This window comes from Tenrec ecaudatus, chromosome 15 (genome assembly GCF_050624435.1).
Source record: "Tenrec ecaudatus isolate mTenEca1 chromosome 15, mTenEca1.hap1, whole genome shotgun sequence".
Lineage (NCBI taxonomy): Eukaryota > Metazoa > Chordata > Mammalia > Afrosoricida > Tenrecidae > Tenrec > Tenrec ecaudatus.
In genome coordinates this window covers 76,536,799-76,563,601 of record NC_134544.1, presented here as the reverse complement: position 1 = coordinate 76,563,601, position 26,803 = coordinate 76,536,799, and the positions used below count along the sequence as shown (strand labels likewise).

Here is a 26,803-nt window from a genome sequence, read left to right as displayed (position 1 = left end):
ACCTTGCAGGGAAGATCATTGGTGTTTTGAAGGAAGGGCAGGTCCAATTGATCCTATCTCACAAGAAATATCCCATCACTTGTGGGTGAGGGAGTGGTGCTGGGAATGTTTTTCAGAGAGACCGTGTTAATTCGCTTTGCATGTCATCACACGCAGCTGCTGTTTCTAAGTCTGTATTACCAACATGTTGTGCCTACCATTCGATTTTGCTATGTTTTGCCGCACCACCTGAGTTTGTGTGTCTGCCTGTGGATTAGGAACTCCCTGGTTGTGAATCATCTGTCTTTTTCAATTTCATACCTTACACTCACACTCACAGACACACACACATCATCATTTATGCAAGCCCAACAAGATTATTTTCCAGTATCTTTAAAATACATTCTTCAATATAATTTTCTGATTTTTAAATTCATAATAAAAAACTACACATTTAAGAAATGAAACCAGCACACAGAACTATACCACAGTAGGAGGAGGTAAAGTTGTTAGCCAGAGAGGAGCCAGAGCTAGTTGACAGCATGTAGAGCTCCTGTGAACAGGGAGAGTTCAACAAACATACATAAATAGGCACATAAGAAGGTACCACAGGGTTTGCTTGATCTAGACCACGGTTCGACTGACCCCCGAAGTGTTTAGTAAAATCCACCCTTCACAAACAGGCATGTATGATGTGCAAACACACACACACACACACACACACACACACATACACGCACACAAAAAAAACTCAGGGGCCCTCAACAACTATGCTTCTGTACAGGCACAGCGGGCTGCATATGCCAGGGTCTTGATGTACATTTATGAAATACAGATAAAAGTCCTATTTTTCCTGCAAACCTTTTGAAACAGTCATAAGAATAGAAAAAAAAAAATAGAAGTGAACCTAACCAATATCTATCCAAAAGTTTGCCAGAGAGGAGGAGGGAAAGTTATTTGACCCATCTGTGGGCCTGCTGAGGCCAGTCCTGGGCTCAAACCCACTGTGAGCAGAGGTGCATGTGCTTATCGGAACAACTCCAACAGGTTGTCCTCAGTATCTGGCAAGGATGATCAGCAGTCACTTAAAAGGTAGATCAGAGCAGGTGTTCTATCTTGCCAAGCAGATCAGCAACATCTTGCGAGGATGATCAGGGCAGGTCTTCTATCAGCATCTTCCAAGGAAAATCAGCAACATCTTGGAAGGAAGAGAAGACCAGGTCTTCTCACAGCATCTTGTAAGGAAGATCAGCGACTTCTTGGCAAGGGAGAGAAGAGTAGGTCTTCAATCACCATCTTGCAAGGCACACTGGAAGCATCTTGCAAGAAGATCTTCTCTCAACCCCTTTTAATGAAACCAGGGATATCTTGCAAGGAAGATCAGAGCAGGTCTTCTGGCTGCATCTTCCAAAGAATATCACCGACATTTTTCAAGGCAGATAAGAGCAGGTCTTCTTCCAGCACCCTTTAAGGAAGATCTGGGATATCTTGCAAGGAAGATCAGAGCAGGTCTTCTGTCAGCATCTTGCAAGACAGAATAGAAGCATCTTGCAAAGAAGATCAGACCAGGTCTTCTCTCAGCACCTTTTAAGGAAGACCAGGGATCTCTTGCACGGAAGATCAAAACAGGTCTTGTATTAGCATCTAGCAAGGAAGATCAGCAAACTCTTGCATGGAAAATCAGAGCAGGTCTTCTATAAGCATCTTGCAAGGCAGAAAAGGAAGCATCTTGCAAGGAAGATCAGGGCAGGTCTTCTCTCAGCATCTTGCAGGGAAGATCAGTGGCATTTTCAAGGAAGGGCAGATCCGATTGATCCCATCTCACAAGGAAGATCCTATCACTCATGGCTTAGGAAGTGGTGCTGGCAACATTTTTCAGAGAGTACTGTGTTAAGTTGCTTTGCATGTCATCTCATGCAGCAGCTGTTTCCAGGTCTGTATTATCAGCATGTTTTGCCTACCATCAGATTTTACTATGTTTTGTCGCACTACCTGAGTTTGTGTGTCTGCCTGTGGGTTAGGCCCTGCCTGGTCGTGACTCATCTGTCTTTTCCTTGTTCACACCATACACTCACACACAAACACACACACTCACACAGTTACCATTTATGTAAGCCCAGCAAGATCATCTGTCAGTATTTTAAAATTACAATGTTCAATACATAAATTCGATTTTAAAGTTCATATGTTTAAAAATGACACATTTGAGAAATTAAACCATCACCCAGAACTATTCCACAGTAGGAGGAGGTAAAGTTGTTAGCCAGAGAGGAGCCACTGCTGATTGACAGCATACAGAGCTACAAGCAGGGTGAGTTTGACAAATATACATAAATAGTCACATGAGAAAACACCAGTGCTTGCCTGATCTAGACCACTGGTCGACTGACCTTAAGGTGTTTGGTAAAACCCACCCTACAGAAACAGGCGTGTATGATGGGCAAACACACACATTCAACCTACCTGTGGACCTGCTGAGGCGAGACCTGGGCTCATACCTGCTGTCAGTGGAGGTGCATGCGCACATTGGAACATCTCCACCAGGTTGCCCTCAGCATCTTGCAAGGATGACCAGCAGTTCACTTACTAGGGAGATCAGAGCAGGTGTTCTATTTTGCCAGGCACGTCAGCGACATTCTTGCAAGGATGATTAGAGCAGGACTACTATCAGCATCTTCAAAGTAAGATCAGCAACATCTTGGAAGGAAAAAAAAGACCAGGTCTTCTCACAGGATCTTTCAAGGAAGATCAGCGACATCTTGGCAAGGAAGACCAGAGCAGGTCTTCAATCAGCATCTTCAAAGGAAGATCAGCAACATCTTGCAAGGAAGGTCAGACCAGGTCTCCTGTCTGCATCTTCCAAGTAAGATCAGCAGCATCTTGCAAGGAAGATCAGAGCCTGTCTTCTGTCAGCATCTTGCAAGGCAAATCAGAAGCATCTTGAACGGAAGATCAGAGCAAGTCTTTTCTTAGCATTTTTAAAGGAAACCAGGGATATCTTGCAAGGGAGATCTGCATCATCTTGCAAGGAAGGTCATGGCAGGTCTTCTGTCAGCATCTTGCAAGGCACATCAGGGAAGATCAGAGTAGAACTTTTGTCAACACCCTTTAAAGAATATCAGCGACAGCTTGCGAGACAGATCAGAGCAGGTTTTCCCAGCATCTTGCAAGGAAGATTAGCGACATCTTACAAGGAAGACCCTAGCAGGTCTTCTATCACAAGCTTGCCAGGCAGATCAAGGACATCTTTCAAGAAATTTCTGGGCAGTTCTTCTTTCAGCATCTTTCAAGATAGATCAGCAAAATCTTGCAAGGCAGATCAGAGCAGGTCTTCTCTCAGCAGCTTGCAAAGATGATCAGCAACATCTTTCGAGGAAGATCAGGGCAGATGGTCTCACAGAATCTTGCAAGCAAGGTCAACAACATATTGTCAAGGAAGATCAGAGCAGGTCTTCTATCAACATCTTGCAGAGAACATCAGTGACATTTTCAAGGAAGGGCAGATCCGATTGATCCCATCTCACAAGGAAGAGCCTATTAGTTGTGGGTTAGGGTGTGATGCTGAGAACATATTTTAGAGAGAGTACCATGTTAAGTCACTTGGCATGTCATCACATGCAGCTGTTGCTTCTAAGTCTGTATTATCAGCATGTTGTTCCCACCATCAGGTTTTGCTATGTTTTGTCGCACCATCTGAGTTTGTGTGCCTGCCTGTGGGTTAGGCCCTGCCTGGTTCTGACTCATCTGTCTTTTTAAATTTCATACTTACACTTACACATAGACACACATATGTCACCATTTATGTGTGACCGACAAAATCATCTTCCAGTATCTTTAAATTATATTCTTCACTATAAATATCCAATTTTAAAATTCATAATACAATTATACATTTGAGAAATGAAAACCAGTATCGAGAACTATTCCACAGTAGGAAGAGGTGAAGTTGTTAGCCAGCGAGGAGCCAGAGCTGTTCGACAGCATGCAGAGCTCCTACAAGCAAGGCGAGTTTGACAAACATACATAAATAGGCACATGAGAAGATACCAGTGTTTGCCTGACCTAGACCACTGATCGACTGAACCCTGAGTTGTTTGGTAAAACCCACCCTACACAAACAGGTGTGTATGATGTACACACACACACACACACACACAAATTCAGGACCCTCAACGACTATGACTCTACAGGTGAGTCATGCTGCATATGACAAGGTCTTGATGTACAAATATGTGATGGAGTCCAGCTCCGGGAGGGTTAAACTGGATACTTCAAGGAGGTGTGGAGTCAGCGAACACAGACAAGATAGACATGAGAGATGTTCTGGTGGAAGTATTCTCTGCTGAGTTCTTCCAAACAGCTGTACTTATAGCATAAAAAGTGTTGCAGACCACTACATAAAAACAATGCTTTATGATTAATTCCAATATCACCCTTATTGTTTCTACTGAAACCTGATAAAAGACCATTATGAGGTCTGTACTTTTTTCTATCACTTTCTGTCATCTACCTGGTTCTTTCTGTACTGCTTGTCTTATAAGTCACATACTATTTTTGATTGAGGTGTTCAGAAAATTTGGTTAGGCTCATGTCCTACTCACTGCCCTATTTTTTTCTCACAGTATTCCTTTCCTGGTTGGCTAACAATGAAACTACCTCATGTGCTACTTCAAAGCCTAATATCTAAAAACATAGTTAAATGCTTCTCAGTGTTACATATTTTGCTTTATCAACTTTCCCATGGTAACTGTTTCATTGTCTACCTATGTTTTCTTTTGTTTTTTATACTCCTGGGGCACCAAAGAGCCAACCCATCTGATTCTTTGCCAAAGACTTAATATTTCCCTTTTATGTGTTTCCTATTAATGTTAACCATTCTTTCTCCTTCTATCTAAGCCCCTGTCCAAGGTGTCCAAGATATAGGGTCATCAATTGGTCCTCTATATCTGGGAGGGCAAAGACTCCCCCACTACTTAATCTGGATGGAATCCAGGGTTTTTTTGATGGGTTTTATTTCTCCTCTAACCTCAACTTTTGGGTTTCTTCCTCACTCAATTCCCACATATCTTTCTCAGAATTCCCAAAGATGTCTTGTTGTGTAAGCCTCTCAATGCCTCAGGTGAGGAAAGCACCATCATATTGAAGCAAGTTTTAGATCTAATTTCATTCATACTTCTCAAGACTGCCCTCGCATTGGTTCTAGGTGCGGTAAACATGACAATGCACAAAATTCTCAAGAATGGATTTAACAACAGCAAATATTTGAGGGATGTTGGAAACCCTCTCTGAGAACCTCTGCTCTGCAGAAGCTTCTTCCACCAGGCTGTACCTTTGCTAGACAGCATGGCTGGGATGGCTCCCAACAATTATGAAATACAGATAAAAGTCCTATTTTTCCTACAAACCTTTTGAAACATAAGAATAGAGAAAAGAGAAGTGAACCCAACCCATATCTTCCCAAAAGTTGCCAGAGAGGAGGAGGGAGAAATATTTGACCCACCCATTGGCCTGCTGAGGCTAGACCTGAGCTCAAACACCTTGTAAGTAGATGTGCATGTGCACAGCGGAACATTTCTAACAGACTGTCCTCAGCATCTTGCAAGGATGATCAGCATTTCACTTACAAGGGGTATCAGAGCAGGTGTTCTCTCTTGCAAAGCAGATCAGCAACATCTTGCAAGGAATATCAGCAACATCTTGGAAGGAAGATTAGATCAGGTCTTCTCACAACATCTTGCAAGGAAGATCAGCGACATCTTAGCAAAGAAGACCACAGCATGTCTTCCATCAGCATCTTCCAAAGAATATCAGCAACATCTTGCAAGGAAGATCAGAGCAGGACTTCTATATTGCAAAGCAGATCAACGTATTTCAAGTCAGACCAGAACAGATTTTCTAATCACCATCTTGCAAGGCAGATTAGAATTATCTTGTAAGAAGAACAGAACAGGTCTTAGCACCTTTTAAGGAAGACCAAGGATACCTGGAAGGCAGATCAGAGAGCAGGTCTTCTTTCACCACCTTGCAAAGCACATCAGAAGCATCTTGCAAGAAAATCAGAGCAGGTCTTCTCTCAGCTCCTTTGAAGGAAGATCAGGGGTGTCTTGCAAGGCAGATCAGAGGAGGTCTTCTGTCTGCATCTTCTATGGAAAAAAAGCGGTATTTTGGCAAGGAGCACCAGAGCAGTTCTTTAATCAGCATCTTCCAAGGAAGATCAGCAGCATCTTTCAAGGAAGATCACCACAGGTTTTCTATCTTGCAAAGCATATCAGTGACGTCTTGGAAGGAAGATAAGATGAGGTCTTCTAAGAGCATCTTGCAAGGAAGATCAGCAACATCTTGGCAAAGGAAGACCAGAGCAGGTCTTCAATCACCATCTTTTTTTTAAAAAAACATTTTATTAGGGGCCAATAACCATATTTCAAGGGTCACCAGAAGCATCTTGCCAGAAGATTAGAGCAGTTCTTCTCTCAGCACCTTCTAAGGAAGACCAGGGACATCTTGCAAGGAAGGCCAGAGCAGGTCTTCAATCAGCATCTTGAAAGGCAGTTCGCAGCATCTTGAAAGGAAGATCAGATAAGGTCTCTAAGCATCTTTTAAGGAAGACCAGGGATACCTTTAAAGGCAGATCAGAGCAGGTCTTTTGTCAGCATCTTGCATGGCAGATCAGTGACAACTTGCAAGAAAGATCTGGGCAGGTCTTCTGTCACCATCTTGCAAGGCACATCAGAAGCATCTTGAGAGGAAGATCAGCAAAATTTTGCAAGGCAGATCAGAGCAGGTCTTCTCTCGTAATTGCATGGAAGATCGTGGCAGGGCTTCTGTCAGCATCTTGCAAGGCACATCAGGGAAGATCAGAGTAGGTCTTCTGTCAACACCTTTTAAAGAATATCAGTGACAGCTTGCAAGATAGATCAGTGCAGATTTTCCCAGCATCTTGTGAGGAAGATTAGCTACATCTTATAAGGAAGACCCTAGTAGGTCTATCGCCATCTTGCCAGGCACATCAAGGACATCCTTCAAGGAAGATCTGGGCAGGTCTCCCAGCATCTTACAAGGTAGATCAGCAAAATCTTGCAAGGCAGATCAGAGCAGCTCTTCTCTCAGGAGCTTGCAAGGTTGTTCGGCGACATCTTTCAAGGAAGATCAGACAGGTGTTCTCACAGAATCTAGCAAGCAAGGTCAGCAACATATTGTCAACGAAGATCAAAGCAGGTATTCTATCTATATCGTGCAGGACGACCATTGTACCAGAGGTCAATGTCTGTCCTTATGTAACTCTTCCCTGCTTCCCCCCCCCGCAATCATTTAATTGGGGGCTCATACAACTCTTATCACACTCTTTATCTACATCCATGTATCAAGCACATTTGTACACTCGTTGTCATCATCATTCTCAAAACGTTTGCTTTCTACTTGAGTCCTTGGTCTCAGCTCATTGTTTTAAAAATCATTTTATTAGGGGCTCATACAACTCCTATCAAAATCCATATATACATCAATTGTGTAAAGCATATTTGTACATTCTTTGCCCTCATAATTTTCAAAGCATTTGCTCTCCACTTTAGCCGTTTGCATCAGGTCCTCTTTTTCTCCGCCTCCCTCCCCAGTGCCCCCTCCCTCATGAGCCCTTGATAATTTATAAATTATTATTTTGTCATATCTTGGCCTGTTTGATGTCTCCCTTCACCCACTTTTATGTTGTATGTCCCCCAGGGAGGAGGTCACATATAGCTCCTTGAAATATGTTTCCCCTTTCCAACCCACCCTCCTTTTGCCCTACAAGTATCTCCACTCACACCACTGGTCCTGAGAGCATCATCCACCTGGCTTCCTTGTGTTTCCAGTTCCCATCTGTACCAGTGTACATCATCTGGTCTAGTCAGACTTGCAAGGTAGGATTCGGATCATGACAGTGGGCGTGCGGTGAGGGGAGGAAGCATTTAGGAACTAGAGGAAAGTTGTATATTTCATCGTTGCTACATCGCACCCTGACTGGTTCATCTCCTCCCCAAAACCCTTCTTTAAGGGAATGTCCAGTGGCCTACAAATGTGCTTTGGGTCTCCATTACACACTCCCCCGCTCATTCACTATGGTGAGATATTTTTGTTCTGATGATACCTGATCCCTTGACACCTTGTGTTTTCACAGGCTGGTGTGCTTCCTTCATGTCGGCTTTGTTGCTTCTGAGCTAGGTGGCCGCTTGTTTACCTCCAAGCTTTAAGACCCCAGATGCTATATCTTTTGATAGCTGGGCACCATCAGCTTTCTTTACCACATTTGCTTATACACCCTTTTGTCTTCAGCAGCTGTGTCAGGGCGGTGAGAATACAATATGATGTTTTGTTCTTTGAAGCCTGATAACTGATGCCTTCAGCACCTCCTGATCACACAGGCTGGTGTGCTTCTACAATGTGAGCTTTATTGCTTCTGACCCAGATGGCCGCTTGTTTAACTTCAAGTCTTTAAGACACCAGACACTATCTCTTTTGACAGCTGGGCACCATCAATTTTCTTCCCCACATTTAGTTGTTTATCCACTTTGTCTTCAGCGGCTGTGCCGGGAACGTGAACATCATAGAATGCCAATTTAATAGAAGAAAGTATTCTTGCATTGAGGGTGTGCTTGAGTGGAGGCCCAATGTCCTTCTGCTACCTTAATACTAAACCTATAAATAAGGCACATAGATATATTTCCCCATCCTCATGTATAAATATTTTTGCATATGTACATGCCTTTATCTAGACCTCTATAAATGCCCTCTGCCTCCCAGCGCTTTCCTCGGTTTCCTTTGACTTCCCTCCTGTCCCACTATCATGCTGTCCCACCCAGAATTTCAGCCATTCCTCTTAGTTACATTACCCTTGGTCCCAGCCTACCAGATCTCCTACACCCTCCTCACCACTGATTTGGATAGCTTGTTGTTCCCTTGAACATGGGTATATTAATACCACTACCTTTCCCCCCACCTCCCCTTCTCCCATGTCCCCTCGTAACTATCGGTCCCTTTGTTTTCTCCTGCAATTGTTCATCCAGCCTATCTTATTTAGACAGACCTGCAGAGATAGTAACTTTCACAAAAACAAGACAGAGCACAACCAAGCAACAGTATACAACAAAACAACAAACCGATGACAAAAACAAAATGCAAGAAAGAAAAGCTTGTAGTTAGTTCCAGGATTGTTTGTTAGCCTTTAGGAGTGTTTTACATTCCAGTATTTTGGGGCACCATGCCCTGGGCCCAAAGTCCACCTTCAGCATTCCCTGGGGACCTTGCTGCTCCATTCCCTTGCTGTTCTATTGCACCCCTTAATGTTTTTCCTCGGTGTGGCGGGATCCAATTGGGTGCCATTACTTCGCTGTATCTCTGGTATTGTCATCGGTAGGGCTATGGGTCAGTGAGGTACTTCATGTCTCATAGTGAGGATGGCCATGTGGTCCTCTCTGTCGACTGGCTGTTCTATTTGGGAACATCGACCTCCTGGCCTGGTGGGCCATGATGTGCTCCACTCTCTCCTCTTCCCCCTCCATCTACTCCCATGTGCTCCGATCAGATATGTCCCTCTTCCAGAACTTTAGATTCAGTGCCATCCTTTGATATACATTCTTCTGAGGGGAAAATGTCCCCTTAGTAGTTGGGGTTGGGGCCGGCCCCCCAGACCTCTTCACTGATTTCTCACTCTAGGCGGGCATGTTGGATTCACATCTTGCAGCATCGGCTTGAAATCTGGTCCCTCTTTTAATTTGTGGCCCCAGGCACACAGGCAGGAATTCCCCAGGAAGAAGTTGAGCAGAAAAAAAAAAATTTGAGCAGAGTATTCCCTTGTGGGGGTCAGCAGGCCTTTTCCCAGCCTCCCTAGCTACAAAGGGTGGAGCTCACCTAGCTGGGTGTGGCACAGGTGTAAATGCCCTAGGCTAAGGGGAGTGGTCTGGAGGTTAGCAATAGCTTGTGAGTGACCAAGAAAGAGGCAAAGAGGAGGAAAAAATGTTAAAAAGCAAACTCTGGGTGCATGGGAGCAGGGGGAGGGTATACACTGAAGAGATGGAAACAAAGCAACAATGTAGCTGAGTTAGATCCCTGCCAGTGTGGAGCTGCAAGGGTTTAGTCCCTGCTCCGAGGCAGCCTGAGGCAAGCTGTGGCTGTGTTGAGAAGAGGCCCCCTCCCTGGGCAGCCTTCCAAGATCTAGGCGGGGGACAGAGAGGAGCCCCATGGGTTTAGTCCCTGCCCTGAGGCTGGTGGTGAAAAACTGTGGCTGTGTTGAGACCAAGCCTCCCTACAGGCTCCAAATGGTCCCGGCTCCAGCAGTGACAGTGGCGGGACCAAGGTGAAGCCCCAGCGACCTCCACTGAGGTAAGCCAAAAAGCCCCCAGCCCCTCAAAACCCCATCGGTCTGTGCCTACTTATCTTTATGACACTCCTCCTGCATTCCAGCAGTGTTTAATTTCCCTGTGGAGTCCCTCTGGTATGTGTTACACCATCGCCATCTTGCTGGAAGTCTATTCCCTGCTTTTCTGGGTTGTAGTTCACCATGACTCTACCAATGTGAGTAGAAGTCTCTCTTTTCTGTATTAAAGGGGAACAAGCTCTTTTATGTGGAAATGCTAGACTTGAGACCATGAGTCACTCAAAGGTAGGAGTCAGCAACCTAGGTCCTTCGGGATTGACTGGACCTGTTCTTTCAGAAAATTCCACTAAAAATCAGTCACACAGGGGAAATTCTTAGTTATAATGAAAGTAAAGAGAGGTGAGGAATAGCTGGCCACCCGTCAAAGCCACACCTGTCAAAGAACAATACCAAAAGCATTAATTATTCTATGATTCTCTTATATTTCATTCTTAAATATATTTAAAATGTAAGCTTTTTAATAAAAAGTCAAGAAACGTTTATTTAGCCTAATGGACTAGAATGAAATCATAGAGTGAGACTTGCAATCAGGCACACATGCAGACATACACAAGTTAGGAAGTGTGAATTAACTGTATCCTAGTGTTCTTTGTGAAGTTGTTTTGTTTTGTTTTTTTAGTCATGTTACTGTGGGCTCGTACAACTCTTATCACAATCCATACATCATTGTGTGAAGCACATTTGTACATTTGTTGCCATCATCATTCTCAAAACATTTCTTTCTACTTGAGCCCTTGTTATCATCTCAGTTTTCCCCTCTTTCACTCTCCCTCCCTCACGAACCCTTGTTAATTTATAGATTATTCTTGTTTTGTCATATCTTGAACTGCCAGATGTCTCCCTTCACCCACTTTTCTGTTGTCCGACCCCCAGGGAGAGGATTATATGTAGATCATTGTGTTCGGTCCCCCTTTCTACTCCACCTTCCCCCTTCCCCTCCTGGTATAGCTACTCTCATTATTGGTCCTCAGGGATTTATAGATGAAGGCTTTTGATGTGCATTAATGTATTTTTAGTAGCTCCCAGTTCTTTATTTTGTCTTCTATAATGTGAATATTTTTATTATGTCCATAGTGTGTTTATATCTTGTATAACTGCCGTCAAATTTGTCCCTAAATTTTTATTGTCTGGATGTATGGTCTAGGGTTTATATGTAGGTATTGGATTTATCATGCGTTCATTTTTGTATGTGGCATGAGGTATGGACTTTATTCCATTCTTTTGCAGGTGGAAATCCAGTTTTTCCAATATCATTTGTTGAAAAGGATATCTCCTGTCCACTTAATGTGTTTTAGTCCTTTATCAAAGATTAGGTTGTCTATACGTACCTGGTTGTATATCTAGGTTATCAATTCTAATTCACTGCTATTCATATATACCGTTGTACCAGGTTGCTTTAAGTTTCTTGACTATATAACACGTTATTAAAGTCTTGTTTGACTTTTAAATGGTGTTTTATTTATCCTGTGTTTCTTTCCTTTCTATATTAACCTTACTGATTTCATAGGCTGATATTTATTCCCCAGGGATACAGTGGCAGAAAACCACATCAAACACCTTGAAAGAAGCCTGACTAGGATAGTTTGCTGAAAGTTCCACCAGCAATGCAAGTGGAGGGCACAATAAAGAGTTTTGGGGCTTATTGGTCAATCTAAAATCTAGTAAGAATCGTTTAAAGAGCTGATTCCAATGACAACAGCAGTAGGACTCTGAGAATGAAGAACATTTTGTGTTTGACCAATGTTACTTAGTAATTCAGGAATAAAACATATAACTTTAAAAACAAAGATACTAGATCTTTCTAATGATGTGTTTCTTCTAAACGCAGTCCATGCAGATAATGCTAATAGAGAGATCATGTATCTGAAAATTATCTGAACTATTTGTCAAGATAGAATTTATTATTCTAATTTGCTGTTGTTGGTCTTAACCTAAGACCCACACAGCATGTCATTTTCAATACATTTGAATGTTTTTTTATGTCCCATGTAACTTGGACTACGGTGAATTATAAATCCTTGTGCCTAAAGATGGTTGTTAGTTTGAAACAAACTAAATAATACATACCTAAAAACACCCATATGTGCTTAAGTTTTACTTTTTCTCCTTTTGTAATCACTCAGTCATGTTTTGATTTTATGAATAAGAAATATGGGGATTTTCAAAGGTGAATTTTCTGTTAACGCTTTTGATTAAGCAATCGGGGAGGGGGTGGTGGTAGGAGACTGATACCTGTAGATTTTTTTTAAAGAATCCTCCAAGTAAGGAAAAATGAGTCACACTATGTTCCATGTCTGGCTCTCTGGTGCTAATCTTTCTGGCTGCCCACCTGAAAACACGTTTTTAATACTAGTGTTGAAGAGAAAATGCCAAAGGGGTAGCTAGAGTTTCTGGGAAATGTAGTCCCAAGTTAATGCTGATATGTGATTTAATTGAAAGGTTACTATAGGAGTAGTTTCAGTTCAGCAATTATATGGGGACTCTGGGCAGTAGCTCTGCCCATTGTTTGACTTTTTTATGTTTTTCTGTGTGTTGTTTTGTTCTGCAATTTTCTTCCATTCCCTCAGGAACTCTCTACTCTGTGTACAAGGACAGAATGTTTGGTGGGCTCATCAGGTCCTATTTACTTCTTATACGCTCTGGCTATGTAATGAGTCACTTTGTTTTTGACATATCTCTTATAGTAGTTACATTTTCAAAATGTGTTTTAAGGTTCTTTATTTTCTTTCAGATACACACTAAGAACAATGAAATTAATAAACATAAATAGATATCCCTGATTCCCAAAGAGTAACATACTTCATTAGTTCAAAGTCCAGTTTTTCCATGAGCAATTGTTTGGTTGGTCGTTTGAAGGATGGCCACATCAGAATTATCAGAGTGTGCTAAAAAGGCTTGGATTTCATTAGAAGGTGTGTGTGCCAACTGCTGAAGCCAAAGTGGGTGAGCAAGTAAATGTGGTGAAAAAAAGCTGATGGTGCCCGGCTATCAAAAGAGATAGTGACTGGGGTCTTAAAGGCTTGAAGATAAACAAGCGGCCATCTAGCTCAGAAGAAACAAAGCCCACATGGAAGTACACACCAGCCTGAGTGAGCGAGTGATCCCAAAGGGATCAGTTATCAGGCATCAAAGAACAAAAAATTATCATATCATTGGCTGCACACCTCCATGATAGGATCGCTGAAGACAAATGGGTGCATAAGCAAATGTGGCGAAGAAAGCTGATGGTGCCCGGCTATCAAAAGAGATAGTGTCTGGGGTCTTAAAGGCTTGAAGATAAACAAGCGGCCATCTAGCTCAGAAGCAAAAAAGCCCACATGGAAGAAGCACACCAGCCAGTGCGATCACGAGGTGCCCAAGGGACCAGGTATAAGGCATGCAAAAAAAAAGAATATGTGTATGTATATATATATATATATATAGATGTAGATATATATATATATATATATATATATATATATATATATATATATATACCATATTGAATGAAGTGCAGAGTGGAGACCCAAGGCCCAAGTGTCGGTCACTGGAGATCCTCTCATAGAGGGGTTTAGGAGAGGAGATGGGTCAGTCAGGGTGCGAGGTAGTACCGATGAAGCACACAGCTTTCCCCCAGATCCTGGATGCTTCCTCCCCCCAACTACCATGATCCGAATTCTACCTTGCAGGGCTGGATAGGGCAGAGGTTGTACACTGGTACATATGAGGGCTGGAGACACAGGGAATCCAGGGTGGATGATACCTTCAGGACCAAGGGTGTGAGGGGCGATGCTGGGAGAGTGGAGGGTGAGTGGGTTGGAAAGGGGAAACTGATTACAGGGATTCACATGTGACCTCCTCCCTGGGAGAGGGACGGCAGGGAAGTGGGGGAGGGAGACTCCGGATAGAGCAGGATATGACAAAATATCGATGTATAAATTGCGAAGGGCACATGAGGGAGGGGGAGCGGAGAGGGAGGGGAAAAAAAGGAGAAGCTGATGCAGGGGGCTTGGGTGGACAGCAAATGCTCTGAGAATGATTGGGGCGGGGAGTGTATGGATATGCTTTATACAATTGATGTATGTATATGTATGGATTGTGATGGGAGTTGTATGAATCCCTAATAAAATGTAAAAAAAGAAAAGGAAAAAAAAAGAAAGAAAAGAAAATGATTAGGGCAAAGAGTGTGCACATGTGCTTTATACAATTGATGTATGTATATGTTTGGACTGTGATGGGAGTTGTATGAGCCCCTAATAAAACGTTTAATAAAAAAAGGTGTGTGTTCACTGATAGAAGACTGGCTCAGCACTTCAGAAGTGCAGATGGATTAAGAATCTCAGATTCTGAGAATCATCCAATGTTGGCTTACATTTTTGTGAGGGCTAAAGTTTGGCAGTTTGAATCCACCTTCTGCGTTATCAAATAAAGACTTGGGAATGGGCCTCCTTAATTATTACCAGCAAATCAAACTTTAAAACAGTGGTTCTTGATCACTGAGGTTACCACGCGGTGAGATAGATGAGAAAGCAATGGGTTTAAAGCTATCTGGGCAGGGTAGTTCTTTTCAAGGACAGATCCCAAGCCTAGGAAGAGACAAGGCACACATATATTTCCAGGTGGTCTGAGAGTTCTTAGAACACACTATCATTGTCATAGGGTTTGGGAGCCAATAGTCCAAGCAAATATCAAGCAGCCTATCAATATGCTACTTCTGAGGAGGTAAACAGGTCATCACAGGTGATTACAATTCCCTCGTTGAAGATTGGCTAGGTGCTTTTCCTGAGGCTGGGAGAGTCCAAGGAACAATCACATTTGACAAGAAATTCAATTTAGCTGAATCCACAGCAAGAACACCTTTGCGGGTGACAGCCTTTCAGGATTTAGGAAGTGAAGCTCCATTGAATATGTCCCCAGGGTTCATAGTAGATTTGGAGAACCTCATCTGAGGGCAGAATTTTAGAATCATAAGAGTGGTCCATAGCAATAGTTTTGAAGAGGTTCCCAGGGGCCTTACTGTGCACAGCTGGAGAATATTCTAGAAGGCAAACACTCATTGGGAGGACTCAGCACAAGCATGTGTGGGAACTTCTCTGAGATGTTGTCTAGGGACAGAAGGGAGGGGCCAGGGTGCATTGGAGAATCAGGATTCAGTGGGGGTCCCATTGTCTGAAGATCGGGGTTACAGCAGCACCCCGAAGCTTTAGCAGGATGCTGGATCTCAAAACTCAAAGGGGCAAGGTCATCTGTTGATTGTCAATCATCATGCAGTGACTGAGTGGGCAGGTGTACAAGTGTGCTTGCTGTGTGCCTCTTGGTCCTGAACTTCACAGACTGCTGGTGGGCATCCGAGTCCCGAGGACACCTAGTGCGAGTCCCCTTTGATGAGGGCTGGAAATACTGGGCAGATGGAACTGAGGTGGGAAGTGAGGAGACACTGGATCCTGCAGGACTGCTGCCCATGATGGTAGGGACCTCAGGCTGCACAGTAGAGCTGCCTGCTCAGGAGCGGTGTGTGGGATGAGGAAACACTAGGACACAGCCCCCCAAGCCCACTGTCTGTAGCCAGCGTTTGAGAGTGATGCCTGGCCTTGCGGGGCTTAAAGGACCGCAGACTCTGCCTGTTCATTGCATGTGCCCGGGCTTCCTTCCAGGCAGTCCACTCCGGGCTGGTCAGTGCTGTGGGCTCCACGTGGTCCACGAAGGTGTAGTTCCTGCCCTATTTCGACAGCTCATAGCACTCGGGTTGCAGAATGCGCACGAAGGCGTCCATGGGAAATGTGACTCTGGATTCCCCGCAGCTGCACTGAGCAGCAGTGTTACCATAATTAACCCAGAGCAGGGTGGCAAAATTGATGGATTCCACAAAGTTGAAACCGTGATTGAAGCCAGCATATTAGCCATAGAGGAATGTGACCGTGAATTCGCCTGCTCCCTGGGTGATCCGAACAAAGGGAATGCCATTCTCCCTGGGTGAGATGAGGGCCACCTTGTGCCACAGTAAGTTTATGCAACCACTGGAACTGCCAGGGAAAAGCTCCCTGGCCAGTCTCTGCAGGCAGGCTCCGTGCTCAGGGGGCACCACATACCACATTTTTGGCTCCCTGAAATGCAGGTAGTTGAAGCTGTACAGGTCCATGTCCTCTGTGAGCCAAGCGGAGGTGGTCTCCCACAGGACACAGTACAGGAGGGAAGTGTGGATGCCTATGATGACAATTCCACACTCCTCCAAAAGATCCTGGATCATTCCCAGGTGTCTGAGCTTCCAAAGCTCAGTGTTTTCACCAAATAAGGAGCCACATACCCCAGCCCCATAAATGGGAGAATCGTGCAAGCGGCTCTTCCAATATGTTCGCTCCAAATCCTCAACATCCCGGTGTGTGATATCTGTCGGTGTTGGCCAAGTGGTGATACTCCTTTACGGTTATGGATTTCTTTGTTTTATGATCTAGCAAAAAGACACCTGTCTGCCCCGTAGCTACCTGCTGCACAGGACTGGCTATCAGGATATCATCCATATCGTCATAGTTCTGTCTGGCTGTCCACTGCTCGGATGGGATTATTTTAGCCAGGACTGCAGGTGGGCACCTTGGCATTCCATATAAACAATGTATTTGTTGAAATCCTTAAATTCCTCCATGATAGGTTGGAAAGTAATGATTTTAAGACTTGGGTTCTGGCTTTGATAGTCGTGGTAATTCATGGCTGCAAAATAGAGTTAGAAAACCCCGTTCTCATGGATGTTCCATGTATCTTGGAATGCTGTGCTTTTGTTTCTTTATCTCTCTGAAAATCTCTTCCAGTTAATTGATTTCTCTGTGAGAGCAAATGCACTCTCTCCAGGCATGTTGGTTCACCAAGAGAATTCTACTAAGGCGGACAGCTATTGTTTCCCCCAGAGAGAACAGAATTTGTCCACATGGAGTGGGTTTTCTCAGATTGCTCTTGGCTCAGTATGCTGTTCTGGAAGTTTACTTAGTTGGAAGGGTATCTCTATCTGTTGATACTTAGCTCCTGTTGCAATCCTGGGCAATTTCCAATTCCACTAACAAGTTGTGCCTCAAGGAATTTTTAAAAAGTAAATCTAAAGACAGTAATTCAGAAACATTCCACATAAATGAATGTTTCCTGAAATGCTAGTAAAGAATCAGGTAAAGAAAAAATAGCACAAAAATGCTAATATCAAAAATAACATTTATTGTAAAATATGAACCAAGACAACTAACCAAACAAACTCCCTGACATCAGTTCGACCCTGTAGGACATGATGAGATGCCTTTGTTTTTTTTCCCCTCAGGCTTTGTTTTTTTCCCCCTCATGCTCTTTTTTCTCGTGCAAAGCCTTCTTCTCCATGAAGGGCCTGGTTAAGCAACTGATGGATTGGCAGCCAATGGGGCTCCACCAGGGCTCTAAAAAGGACAGAAAAAGTAAAGATTTCACTGAACTTAATAGGAAAAATAAAATTGATGTAGAATGACTTCAACAGTCAACTTAAATCTGGATGAATTATGTTACAAAAAATTAAGCAACACAAAACAGAGAATTCATCAAGCTCTTCCATCCTGATTAACGCTAAAAGCTGAACCTTGGAAAAGCCAGTAGAAGTACACAAAACATTAGCTATGAAAGATGTTTGTGTAACCCTATGTGTTAGACATAAACCTTAAAGTAGTGAAAGCTCCCAAATATTGTGTTACCAGGGGGATGATTTCATCTTAAGAACATAGTATTTAGAAATAATGACCAGCAGATTTGAAATTCAGTATTAACCATCATAGGCAATCCTATCTAGTTCCGGCTTTCTCATCCTGCCCCCTGCCCCCCCCCGGGCGATACAAGTAAAAGCAACAACAACAAAAATTGGGTAAAACAAAACAATTCAGAAGTTGTGAAATCTGCATCATTTTATAATTTGAGTCAAGTTCCTAAGTTATACAATCTTCAGAGACATTTTAGGATTAAAACATATATATCCAATTCTCTTCATAAAAGTGAAAGCATAGCTTAAGGAGCCGTGAATGGGGTCGAGGTTAATGATCCACAGCTTCATATCTAACACAGAACCCAGCAGTTCAAACTCAGCGTACATCACATTATTGAAAAATATACCCTCAGACTTTTTTGAAATGCAGTTAAAAACTGTATCAAAGAAATAAAAAATGTGTTTAAGAAGAACATATTTGGCATTTAAAAGTGCTAACACGTTTTGGATTTTTCTTTATCTAATCTGACTTAATAGCAACAGTAGGATTCACCATGTTTTAGTTTTACATAAACCTCACCCTAGCAAACTAATGAAAGTAGAGAGCTTGCTTTTCATGCAGAGAGGCCCTTCCAGTTGCAGTACTAGAGACTATTAAAAGATCAGATCACTTAAATCAGCTGGTTAGTTTGGTACCTGAGCTGCTTTAAAGGTACTTTTCCCCATTGAATTGTCTACTATTTCTCATTTGCCATATTTCCCTTGAAAATTAATAACTAGTTTGAATAAAATGTAAACTGAACATGGAATGTGCCAAACATGGTTTAAATCTTACAGCCCATGCTTTCAAATAATCCTTTTACATGATGGCTATGAATTACAGTTTTAACCATATTAACTACATGCAAAAATTTTGAAAATTTAAAGACGCTTTTGGGCCATGATACTTTAGTTCTTATGCATTTATCTTCTCCACAAACTTATGTCTCTTCTTGGGTGTCATAATGTGGAAGACGTTCCATTCAATTCCATTTCATGATGCCCCAATGAAAGGTTATGCCTGTTTCCATCAGCTTTTGTGAAACAAAATTTGCATTTTTCATAGTACTATAGAGAATAATTTTTCCACTAGAATTATGGTCACGGTCACTGTTAATATTGAAAGTCAGCGGTCATGGGTGTGATTCATGATGTAGTTCTGGTAGACCTCTGTCATCCTTCACAAATGAAGCAGCTTTCCTTCCATTCTTCTGAACATGATCTTCATTCATTTTCTCCAAAGCTTCTATGTCAGCTGAGAAATCAGCTTCATTATCTGCTGAGATGTTTAAGCCTGCAACAGCATTAAGGAGTTCTCATTCATTGAGAGCTCCATAACTCCTCCTTTCTGGAAAGTCTGGGAGACATTCTTACAGTTCCGGAAGAGGAATTCCAGGCCATGACGTTGGTTCTACAGACTGGCTGACATCACTCAACCAGATCTTTCCAGCATGCCACAGCTTGTTATACTCACTGATGTCAGGATGGATCAGTGGACATTCATTATGTAACCGCTGCATCATATCAAGACTTTGATACTGGGCATCTTTCAATTCACTACTGAGCTTTACTTCTTTTAATTTAGGAGTGGGAACATTGTGGCCATAAAAGACATAACTGAAATGTGTTTCTTGAGCATGACAACTGTTGGACAAGGAATTCCAACGCTCTGCATTCTTGAGAAACAGTGCATTTTTTTTTCTGCGCTCATGTGGATGATCTTAGGTGGATTTTGTTTACTGAAGCAGTCTTTATACCTTTAATCATCTTTAATATATGTTCATGATTCTGGAACTCAATAAGGGTTGTTTTAAATACCTTCATAGCACATTGGGTTGGTACAACTTTACTATCCTTTTCATTCTCCATGCTCCCTGCATATGCATGAAAGACAAGAGATTATTTTCTTGTACTAATACAGCCAGTGATTGTCTCCAATACTCCAGAGTGGATCATTTTATACACAAGTAAACACGTCTTAGAATCAACTGCTTTTTCAGCGAATGCTCTTTTTTCTCATGTGAAGCCTGGTCTATTTTATGATTTTGGATTTTGTTCCACTTTGTTCTCCCACTTCACTCTGGACTTTCTTTTGTGATACCTTTCAGAGTAAATTAGCAGTGGTAGCTGGGCACGATATAATTCTTCTGGTCTCAGATACATGGAAGCTGAGGATGACTGTGGTCCATTCTTCCTCTGGACTAATTGTTTCCATATGTCTTCTAATATCTTCACTCGTATTTTATGGTACTTTTGTGCTGTCTTCAGTGGGGTGAATGTGGGGAGGGGGCGGGTAACAAAGAGAATGGAGGTGGGGTAGGGACTACTAGCATCTGGGTGGGCTCCCTATTGCTTGGCATAGCTATGTTCCAGAAACACAAGGTCCAGTTCTTTGGGGAATTGAAAGCTTGAAGAGCAAGAAGGGAACTATGCACCATATGGAAGACTGGAAGTCCCTCTGTCCACCCCTGTGGACCATGTCAGAAAAGTGACAGCAGTTCTGAGTATGGAAAGCCACATGGTAAGTTACCATTATCTGGCCCTGCAATCAGCCCAGACCACACCCTAGTACCTTTATTTTGAAAGCTTTGTTACTTTAACCTCATTGAAAGGTTTTCTTGCTAACAATTTTCTCGTGTTGAATGACACTTGAATTCGAAATATAAGATATTCCACATTTACTACATGCAAACAGTTTCTTTCCTGTGTGAATTATATAATGTGATGTAAGGGAGTGCTTTCGGCTAAAAGCTTTACCACACTCACAGCATACATAAGGTGTTTTTCTACAGCATGAATTCACTGATGAACAGCGAAATGATGCTTCCTGATGAAGGCTTTTCCACATTCGCCACATACATGAGGTTTCTTTCCAGTATGAGTTCGCTGATGAACAGTGATGTTACTGTTCCAGGAAAAGGTTTTTCCACATTCACCACATACATAGGGTTTCTCTCCAGTATGAGTTTGCTGATGATCAGTAAAAACATTCTTCCTTACAAAGGTTTTTCCACATTCATCAGAGACAGTTTCTCTCCAGTATGAATTCACTGATGATCAGTAAAAACATTCTTCCTGCCAAGGGCTTTTCCACATTCATCACATACATAGGGTTTCTCTCCAGTATGAATTCACTGATGAACAGTAAGGTTTGTCTTCCTGATAAAGGTTTTTCCACATTCACCACATACATGGGGTTTCTTTACTGTGTGAAATGTCTGATGCAATGGTGGAGGAGAGGGGTAAAGGAAAACAAAGGATGAATATAAGGAAGAAAAGGGTAGTGGGTGCATGGGGCACTAATCCACCCATGGGGAGGGTATTGTTTATATCTCCACAGGAAAAGTGGGAGCAGACTTCAACCCAGTGCCGCAAGGTGTGAATGCAATATCCCGGCGTGGAGTAGGGAACCAGTGGAGAGGTCTGGGAGGCTGGCCCCAGCACCATAAATTAAGTGGATTCCTGCCCCTCCCCCAAAAAGAATTTGTTCCAAAGGACGACATTGACTCTGCAGCTCCGGGTGATGGACATATCTGATCAGAGCACACGGGCGCAGATGAAGGGGCAGGAGGAGAGAGTGGAGCACAGCCTAGCCCACCAGGCCGTGAGGATGATGTTCCTGAGTAGAGCAGGCAGTCCACAGACCGAACAACATGATTGGCCCCACTGTGAGAAATGATGCCAATCAGTGACTAAGAGCGATACAGGGGACAGCACCGGAGACACAGTATGGGAATTTCACCTGATCTGATCCCACTACACCGAGGCAAATCACAGGGGACTGCAGCAGAACAGCAAGGGAATGGAGTGGCAAGGTCCCAGGGAATGCTGAAAGTGGACTTTGGGGCCAGGGCATGGTGCCCCAACAGACTGGACTGGAAAATGCTCCAAAGGGACAGCAAACGATCCCAGAACTAACTACAAGCTTTTCTCTTGTGAAGTGTTTTGTTTTGTTCTTTGTCAGTGGTTTGTTTTTGTTGTTTTGTTGTCTTGTTGTCTGGTTGTATACTGTTGCTTTGTTTTCCTCTGTCTTGCTTTCATGCATGTTAGTGTCTCCACAGGTCTGTCTGAATAGGACAGGCTGGATGAACTATCTGGAGGAAAAACAATGAGACCGACAGTTCCGGGAGGACTTGGAGTGGCGGGGTAGGGGGGTAAGGAAGTGGTGTTAACAAACACAAGGACAAGATAACAACATGGGACCCAAAATCGTAGAGAGGGGGGAGTGGCAGGCCTGGTGGGAAATGATCAAGTGTAAGGTTGCTTAGAGAAGAGGTATACTCTAGCCCAGGTGGCGACGAAGCATGGTAGTAGGGCAGGAGGAAAGTCAAGGGAGATGGAGGAAAGAGCTAGGAGTCAAAGGGCATTTATGGGGGTCTAGACAAAGACATGTACATGCAAATATATACAGGAGGATGGGGAAATAGATCTATGTGTCTATATTTATAGGTTAAGTATTAATGTGGCGGAAGGACCTTGGGCTTCTACTCAAACACTCCCTCAATGCATGAATACTTTCTTTTATTAAATTGGAACTCTATGATGCTCACTCTCCCGACACAACTGCTGAAGCCAAAGTGGGTGAACGAGTAAATGTGGTGAAGAAAGCTTATGGTGCCCGGCTATCAAAAGAGATAGTGACTGGGGTCTTAAAGGCTTGAAGATAAACAAGCGGCCATCTAGCCAGAAGCAACAAAGTCCACATGAAAGAACACACAAGCCTGTGTGATCAAGTGGTCCCGAAGGGATCAGTTATCAGGCATCAAAGAACAAAAAAACCATATCATTGACTGCATGCCTACATGATAGGATCGCTGAAGACAAATGGGTGCATAAACAAATGTGGTGAGGAAAGCTGATGGTGCCCGGCTATCAAAAGAGATAGTGTGTGGGGTCTTAAAGGCTTGAAGGTGAACAAGCAGCCATCTAGCTCAGAAGCAAAAAAAACCCACATGGAAGGAGAACACCGGCCAGTGTGATCAAGAGGTGCCAAAGGGAGCAGGTATAAGGCATCATGCAAAAAAAAAGATATATGTGTGTGTGTGTGTGTGTGTGTGTGTGTATATATGTATATATATATATATATATATATATATATATATATATATACCATATTGAATGAAGGGGGAAGTGCAGAGTGGAGACCCAAGGCCCAAGTGTCGGCCAATGGAGATCCCCTCATAGAGGGGCTTAGGAGAGGAGATGGGTTAATTAGGGTGCGAGGTAGTACCGATGAAGCACACAGCTTTCCCCCAGATCCTGGATGCTTCCTCCCCCCAACTACCATGATCCGAATTCTACCTTGCAGGGCTGGATAGGGCAGAGGTTGTACACTGGTACATATGAGGGCTGGAGGCACAGGGAATCCAGGGTGGATGATACCTTCAGGACCAAGGGTGTGAGGGGCGATGCTGAGAGAGTGGAGGGTGAGTAGGTTGGAAAGGGGGAACTGATTACAAGGATCCACATGTGACCTTCTCCCTGGGAGAGGGACGCCAGAGAATGGGGGCAAGGGAGACTCTGGATAGGGCAAGATATGACAAAATAACGATGTATAAATTACCAAGGGCACATGAGCAAGGGGGAGCAGGGAGTGAGGGAAAAAAAAGACGACCTGACAAAGGGCTTAAGTGGAGAGCAAATGTTTTGAGAATGATTGGGGCAGGGAATGTATGGATATGCTTTATACAATTGATGTATGTATATGTATGGATTGTGATAAGAGTTGTATGAGTCCCTAACAAAATGTAAAAAAAGAAAAGAGAAAAAAAAGAAAATGATTGGGGCAAAGAATGTACAGATGTGCTTTATACAATTGGTGTATGTATATGTATGGACTGTGAGAAGAGTTGTATGAGCCCCTAATAAATTGTTTTAAAAAAAAAAAGAAATGTCTGATGTGCTGTAAGGTATTATTTCTGACTGATAGCTTTACCACACTCATCGCATATATTAGGTTTTTCTCCAGTAGGCGTTCACTGATGATCAGTGAGGTTCTTCTTCCAGATAAAGGTTTTTTCACATTCACCACAGACATGGGGTTTCTTTCCAGTATGAGTTCGCTGATGAACAGTAAGTTTGGTCTTCCTAATAAAGGTGTTTCCACACTCACCACAGATATGCAGTTTCTTTCCTGTGTGAAATGTCTGATGTGATGTTAGGCATTGCTTCTGACTGAAAGCTTTGCCACACTCACTGCATACATAAGGAGTTTCTACAGTATGACTTCGTAGATGAATTTTGAGATGTGCTATCTGAATGAAACCTTTGCCACAATCATGACATACATAGGGTTTCTCTCCAGTAGGAGTTTGCTGATGAGCAGTGAGATCACTGTTCCTGTTAAATCCTTCCCCACATTCACTGCATACACAGGGGGTACCTACCACATGAGTTTTCTAATGTTCCTCGCAATATGTATTACTGTGGTAAACTTTGCCATATTCCAACCCTGTGTATGGGTTTTGTCCTTTATGTGCTGTTTGATAATGTACAGTGAGTTTGAATGATTTGTCGAACCCTTGCCCACCCTGAATGCATTCATAAGTCTTATCAAGAATTTGACTGTAGTGGTGCTCACAGAGGAAAGACTCCTTGAAGAAGATTCTCCCACATTTATCACCTATGCGTGGTTTCTCAGTTTTGTCAGATTCCTGATGCTGAATGCATTGTGACTTCATACTACTGGATTTTTCACAATCAGGGAATTTCATTCCAGTATAAAATTGTTCCTGTTCAATATCAAGAAAAGTTCTCTCGTCTCATTGAAAACTACTGACTTCTTTATTTTAGAATTGCGTAAACAATCCAAATGGTAAACACAGTTATTATAGAAATCAGTTTGGGTGTGAAAATAATGAATGAACACAGATTTGGTAGTTGCTTAATAGGACCGTGAAAATATAAAAAGAATATAAATACAAGCAAGACACAGACCCACAAGGGTGGTAAGGCCTGCTAATTTCAGGTGCTTGAGATCAGATGTATTCATTCCATCAATCTTTCCTGAAAGACAACTAAGTACTAGACAAACGAAATGTGAAAAATGCAGAATGTTCAACTTCGGAGAACACAATTTTACAGGTATATATGAGACTTATGGAAAGCCTACAGTCTAGCTTACAAAACTCATCTTCCAGTGTTTTCCTGTGGGGGTGTGCAGATTGCTGTGACATCGAAAACACTGCCACCAGTATTTAAAATATCATCAGGATCACACATGGTGCACAGGTCTAAGTGGAAATTCCAGAAATACAGACTAGGAGGAAGAACTGGTGATTAACTTCTAGAACATTAGCCCCTCAGGTTTAATGGCACTTAAATAACACTTTAGAAGTACTAAGTTCTCAAAGTACAGTCAACAGTAATGATGTGGATGGAGTAACGCTTTGAGGATCTTCACTGGGTGACATGGCATGAGAAAAAATAGCTGCCTACAAACATGTACTAATAATTGGAAGACAAAATATATGAAGCACTATCAAGAAAAATGGCAAGTTGTCAAAATGATATGTTTAAAAACTGATATTGTATATGTTATTGTACCTTAAGCACTAGTTATTTTTAGATTTAAGTGGTTTATAAGGCTGAGACTGACAAATTCATGAAGATTGGTGTCATGCTCATCATCAAAAACAAGTGCATTGCAAGATCTCTCCTGAGTTACAATGTTGCCATGGGTGGGTTAATTTTCACATGCCTGCAAGTAAAAACAATAACTACAAGTGTTATTAAAGTTTTGTACCAACTCTTAAAGCAGACATAAACTGTGGGATCCAGCCTCACAGTTAAATGGGTCCGTAGAAGTAGCATGTGACATAAAGGAAGATAAAGCAGACAGCAAAAAATAGGGTATAGCAGTCTGATCTGTAATGCTGATGAGTGATCGATGTCATTTAGCAGTGTTTATATAGGAGTGAGACATGCAAGTCTCTAGCAGCCAAATACACAACAGAATGGGCAAAGTGTGAATCTGGGACAGCCTGAATGTTTTAAAACACTTCATGGTAAGTATCAGGCTGTGAAGTTGATGACCAGGAAGAGAACATTTGCAGATAAATTCTCTATTGTCTGCATTAAAGAAGCCTGCAAGGCCAGGATTCTGGGTGGAGGGAGGCCTTCATATTTGTATGTTAGAGAAGAGTCCCAGTCATATGGTCCTAATGAAAATTCATCCCCATCATCCCCACAATATCCTCCCATTGTAGTGATACCTTAATGATACCTCATAGGAGCAAATGGCTAATCTCTAACAGCCACCAGCTTTATGTATAGAAGCAGACACACTCATATTATATTCCCAGTCAGGGGACAAGTTACTCCCCTCTAACTGCCCTCAGCACTGGTGTTAAGTTACTCAACCAATGAACTAAGGGACCTCCAGCGTAAAGAAACTTCCCACCTCATTATGTAGGTAGGTGTCTGTGTGTGTGTGTGTGTGTGTGTGTGTGTGTGTTGTGGGGTGGGGATGGGTTTGCATGCCTGGAGTTAATATAAATCGGTGAGTGTATATATTCTCTCTATCCAGCTCAGACCTGACATCATGGATGAGGTGACCGCAGAAATACTTTTCTCTCCCTTTTTATTTCTGCCCCTCAGTTACACAACTGTCTCTTAGGACCCATCCAGAAGGCATGTAAGAGACAAAGGAATAGTTGACTCCTTGATAGCAACAAAGAGAACCTTATTGCTCTTAA

At 42.7% G+C, this 26,803-nt stretch overlaps 2 pseudogenes; one reads left to right on the top strand and one right to left on the bottom strand.

The window, feature by feature from the left end:
* LOC142427524 (nicotinamide phosphoribosyltransferase-like) overlaps positions 1-16,343 on the top strand; it is a 55,249-nt pseudogene extending 38,906 nt beyond the window's left edge.
* Positions 16,344-19,240: 2,897 nt separating this feature from the next.
* On the bottom strand, positions 19,241-21,762 carry LOC142427523 (serine/threonine-protein kinase RIO3 pseudogene; annotated as a pseudogene).
* Positions 21,763-26,803: the final 5,041 nt, after the last annotated feature.